The sequence below is a fragment of the Saccostrea echinata genome, unplaced genomic scaffold (genome assembly GCF_033153115.1).
Source record: "Saccostrea echinata isolate AGI-Se365-2 ecotype Australia unplaced genomic scaffold, CSIRO_AGI_Sech_v1 ptg000050l, whole genome shotgun sequence".
Taxonomy (NCBI): domain Eukaryota; kingdom Metazoa; phylum Mollusca; class Bivalvia; order Ostreida; family Ostreidae; genus Saccostrea; species Saccostrea echinata.
Window position 1 is genome coordinate 582061 of NW_026889799.1, and position 6118 is coordinate 588178.

Consider the following 6118-nt stretch of genomic DNA (forward strand, 5'->3'; position numbering starts at 1 on the left):
TTAATTTTATTGACAAAAAAAAAAAAAAAAAAAAAAAAAGAAAAAAAAGAAAAAAAAAAATTATCTTTTACAAAACATAATTACTTCAATGTTTTATCATGATAAATTTAAAATGTTTTATCATTTCGATTTGCGACTTTGTAAGTAATTAAAATTATCATACTACAGTATATCAAAAAGGAAACTTTTCGTCTTGTCAAAAAAAAAAAAAACGTTTCGCATTTTGAAACAATCCTATCAGGTTTTGCGTTAATCCTATCGTGAAGATCGTTTATCAGGTCTATCGTGTTTTGCGTTTATCGTATTTTGCGTTTATCGTGTTTTGCGTTTATCGTGTTTTGCGTTTATCCTATCGTGCGTGTATCCTGTCCTATCGTGCGTATATCCTATCGTATCGTGCGTTTATCCTATCGTATCGTGCGTGTATCCTATCGTATCGTGTATCCTGTAAAGAATAACGATGCGGGTACTGTATGCTTACCCTTTATAACTTTCTTACAACATTTAGGTGGAAAAGGTTGGGTATTGATTGCATAGAGACAAACTTACAGGAAGCATACGAATATGTCTTATTATAAGATCATATAATGTATCCTACGTGACAGAGATCACTTAAAACAGATGGGCTCTACATTTTATTTAAACTATAGGTACAATTTTATCATTGAAATCTGGATCAAGATCATATAAATTTTAACTACAAATCTGGTAGAGAATTTAAATTTTGAACTTATTAAATGTCAAGCATAACGATTAAATTCTTAAAGGAAACACTCAAAGAACTTTGTGTATATCAATTTTGATGACAAACAATATGTATTATGCTCTAAACATCATAAAAAGATGTGTATAATGACATACAAAAATTCATATTTAATTTATTTAATTGGAGTTTATAATAATATCTCTTGTTAATTATAAAAACAATCATATATGTCACATTTGGAGTTAGTTTGCAAAAAGTAATTAAAAGAATAATTTTAATCATGTCCTTATTTATTTGGCATTCCTTTCTCAATGAAAATATTTCAGCAAACATTGTTTACATATATTTAATTTTCTTAACTTTACCACTATGACCCTCAGGTACGAAGGGGTTGTCACTGGTGTCTACACTTAAACTGCATGGACGGAATAGACCACAGTTATCAATGTAACGGAGGAACTGTCCATCCTGATCTAGGATGTGGATACAGTCATTGTGACCATCTGTTGTCAGGATCTGACTTAGGCTGTTTGTTGCAATACCGTGAGGAGAGAATGGTTTCTGTGTAGTAGAAGGCTGACCAGTGTATCTAAATCGGAGTTTCCCTGCCTTATTAACAACCACCACTGCTCTGGCATCCCAGTCAGCCACAAGATATCCAGGTTCCTGTTCTCATTGATGTATTTATCACTGTTAGAGTAACCAGACGAATACAGAGGTTTACCTGTACTATCAAACTGAATGGTTTGTTTTGCTGTAGAGCCAGAGTAACGGACAACTTTTGTATGTTTATCATCATTGAACATGGTAACAAAGAGATTACCAGAGGAGGTACAACACACATTGATAGGTATCCATCCCTGAAGTCTGATCACTGCCTGTATCTGTTTATTCTTCGCTATGTTTACAGTTCTTGTTCGAGGGTCAGTATAAACTAGCTCTCCATTCCTTGTCACGGCTATGTCAAATGGTCTTTTGCCAGACTTGGTTCCGGTGTCTTTATTGAGTACCCATGTTCTTCTTTTGTAATGGATAATTGTGATATAGAACCAAATACCTGCAAACACTGTTGCTGACTGTTTTTGTAGTAAACTCTGGAAACTCATCCTTCAATTTAGGTGGAAGTTTATAAAATATATCTGAATGGATTTCATAGGAAAGTATTTTGGAAGCTTCCTTTGATTTTAGTTTCTCATTAATTTCTGGTTAGTAACAAGTTTCTTTATATTGTCTAGATGTTTATTTAGGGTATCTCTATGTTGGTTTCTCATCTTGTTGATTTCTTCCTTGTTTTTCTGTATAACTTGGTCAATTTCACTGTGCCAATTTTCTCCATATTTTCTGACCTCTTATGTTAGTTTCTCGAACTTTCCGTCTATTTCAGCTATCTGGGTTTCTGCATCACTAACCATTTCTTTGAATTTTGAGTAAACTGTTTCTTCCAATCTTTTTCTTTCCTTTTCAATACTTTCTTTCTTGGAGTTCATTAGATCCTTTAGACTTCTGAAATGATGTCTCTTATGTTTCTCAGATAATAACACATTAAGGACATACTGGAATATTGCAGTCTTCACAGTGCATTTCACAGTTCTCTTCAGAATGGGTTTGACACTGAGGGTACACATGTTTAGATCTTCTAAAATCAAAAGGAACCACATCATGCTTTCTAGAAACATCGGAGATGTGTTCACCAACACAACCTTTACACAGATTCATGGGACATACGTTACAGTACATGTGTACAATTCTATCTTCACAGAGGTCACATCTAATGATGTCCTGACCACAAAGTCTTGGGTCCATTTTTTCAGAACCTTTAAAATACTGTAAAATTTAATCATCATAATTGAATGATCAAATAATAACGTTTTAATAAGCAAGCACTTTATGAAATCTGGTAAAAGCAAAAGAAAAATGTAATTAGATTTTTACTTGCTACATCTGTTGTTACTGCATGAACATGAAACTACGACTGCAATTTATTGATTTTTCAGTGGATATAAAACAAGTGATATTTATAACAAGCTCAGTCTAACAGAATTCTGCATTTTATCTTTTTCAGTGAAATTTAATCCCAATTTGATAACATTTACACATTATATTAGCTCAGTTGTCAATCTGTAATGTACCTCTTAGTACTCCAGTGTTTTGCTATTTAATATAAGTTTTCAACAGTAACAACAACAAAATAAATATAAATGTACATATTTAATAAGGGTAAGAAAGAGAGCATATCTCACTAAAGAAGTGATATCTGTTTTAAGTTGAACAACTAAATATTAATAAGCCAAGCTACATAATTTGATGAAAAATGGGAAATGTAACTTTTCAGTTCAATATAATTTTTGAAAAGAAATATATAATGTTTTGTTATTGTGAAGTTTGTGGAAACATTTTTAAGAGTCTAGTTTTTTTACACAATTAAAATTTCATAATTAGAGTTTTATTTTTTTTTAAATGAAAAATTAGCAATATCTCACTGTTTTGTATGGGAGGTAAGAAATTGTTTGTGGTATTTATCTTTAAATGCAACTTAACATCTTTAAGAAAATATCTTGGTTGTTAATAAATAAATGTATCAATGTGTTTTGATAAAATGCCGTAGGCTGTATGAGGGTTTATCTAAAAGTTCGAGGACTGGCCTCATAAAATTGAAATGGTTACATAAATGAATTTTCACACATTTATTCAACATCATATTTTCTGGCTAAAGAATAACCTGTAAAATGTATGGTTGTCCTTGATAAAATTTTAAACGTTTCTGTAAGCAATTGTATGACCTTAAGCAGTGCAACCTCAATAATTAGTTTGATATGAGCACTTAATTGTAATCCAAAATTCAATTCAATTCACTATTTAGTGAAACCAACGTCAGTCATGTCGATAAGTAATGTTGCTCGCATGTGATGGAAATTGAATTCATAATTATCTAATCATTATCTTTTATTTCAAAAAAAAACATGGCTACCCAGTAATATCTTAATTTGGCATCACCTTACAAATAATCAAAACCCAATTCAATAATACACCAGTGTCATTTGTTTTAAGACTTGGTTCAGGTAGAGGTGTAATCTATACAGTCAGTTGCCATAAATGTGAAACACAAAGATCCAAACTGGCGTACATGTCTTTGATGTATGTGAAGAAAGGTCCAAGAAAATTGTGAAATGTAAAGGTACTTAAGTTTTCAACACACCTAAGAGGCCATATAGCTCAACTAAAGGAAAATATCTCCCCAAAACAGGAGCACATAATTGTCAACATTCAATTTGTTGAAAAACGTGAGTAATTGTTTGATTGTTGTTTGCAAGACCTTCAGTATTTATTAAAGGAAAATTTTAATACTGTGTGCTTTGCATAATCTAAAATCTGAGGACATGGCTTCAGATTCTTGCCGTTGAAAATAGGATGTTAACATTACTGAAGCACAAGTTATGTTGATGGAATCCCACCCAGAGCTCATACCATTCTTTTTAACTTTGTTATCAGAAACTGTGAAACTGTCAAGAACTCTTGAAGATGAGAAAGAACAGATCAGTATTAAACCAGGGGTTTGTGCTGAGAGATCAAATTATTTCAAGTTATGTTTGGCAAATATGCTCAGAAACTGGTGAGGATGCCAGCTAGCTCTGTATCTATACAGAGAATTTTCCTACTTCAAACAAAGCCAAGAACCAAACTTAGCGGAGTTGGAGGGGATATAGCAATGCGCTTGTGTGCTTGTAGGTGAGTTAGTTTGTCCTTGTGTGCGTAACAGAAGTGACGTAATTTGCATCGGGATTGATGTTGAATACTGCCTAGATTTATAAATATGATCTTTTTCGAGGGGATTCTCTGCTTCTTGGTGGCCTTTTTATGTATCAATATACCCTTATCACCTGCAGATATAGTTGATGTCTCCCAGCTGATTCAATATACAATTTTCCTAGGTAATTATTAGGCAATAATTTACACCCTGAACTGTCTAGAAATTTTCATGTTTGCCCGATCATGACAAGGATCACACGACGGCTGTGACTGGTCAACTGGGAATGTTTACTCATTTCATAAACAACGACACTAGTAAACCTCGTTTGTAAGATATGCAAGTCCCCCTTTCCACATTTCTACAGAGAACAGTACAAATTGCAAACAAAGCAATGACTTACTTCCTGTGTAAACAATTTTGGGGAGATTTGATTATCAGTATGAGCTAATAGGGCCATCTCTAAAAATTGTTTGTTTGCCCTCTCCGGACGAACTGGCTACCGATCGACTCAAAACTTTTCTAACCCCTAGAAAGCAATTATTTCTTATTTATTCTGGACAATAGTTTTGAAAATTAAGCATCGAAATTGAGATTTTCTGAGAAAAAAATTACCACCTACCTACTAACTAAATTTTTTCGTCCCGAGTTGGAAGGGGGCAAACAAACCCTACCAACTCATTTTTTTCGTCCCAAAGACAAACATGATAAATGATATTTATTTCTTCTTTTATGTCAAATGTATGAACTAAATCTATATACTTTAAAAATACATTGAACAGTATAGCTGTTTCTGTGTCATAATCGGTAAAATGTGGGACTGAATTTCTTTGCATTGTCAGTTCAATCTCCAGCGTGGGTGCTGCCATATTTTCTGTAGAAAAGGAAGCTGTCCACCATTTCAGCATAGTATTTCTAATATACTATATATATTCTATTACTACATGTATAAGGAAATAGTTGAGTAGTGATTAAGGAAATACAGACTTACTGGAAGCATAATAATTTCTCTTATTTTAATATTATACTATTCATCCTAATATGTGAAAGAGGTCTCTTAATTAAAACAGATGGACTATGAAATTATTTCAAACTATTTTAAACTAAAGGTGCCATTTTATCATTGAATACTGGATCAAGCTAGGTCATATAATTTTTTTAGTTACAATTTTTTAGTTTATTGTAGTATAGAATTTAGATCTTGAACTTATTATACATGTTAAGTGTAAAACAAAAAAAAATGTTAATTTTAGATTAATTTTAGAATATCACATAAACTGTTGACATTTTCAACAAATAATTCTTAGATAATTATATATATATATATATATATATATATATATATATATATATATATATATATATATATATATATATATATATATATATATATATATATATAAGAACATTCTTAGCGAATTTTATTTCAGATTTTGTGTAGGAAGGCTTGGAACAATAAATATGGTTATAGCAAACTCCTATAATTTTTAACCGGGCTTATTGCTCGTAGAGACTAACCGGCTTTCGTATCGGTGTTCACCCGGAGGAACTGTTTCTTCACCGCCAAATAAAATTTACGAGTGAAAATATAGAACGTATTTGCTCAGCCGCTTTTGAGACAATACAGGCACTAAATATTATAAACTGAAGAATTTTCTTCCGAAAAA

The 6118-nt window shown here is 31.9% G+C and overlaps 1 pseudogene; it reads right to left on the reverse strand.

The window, feature by feature from the left end:
* Positions 1-1042: 1042 nt before the first annotated feature.
* Positions 1043-1812, reverse strand: LOC133203362 (tripartite motif-containing protein 3-like; annotated as a pseudogene).
* Positions 1813-6118: the final 4306 nt, after the last annotated feature.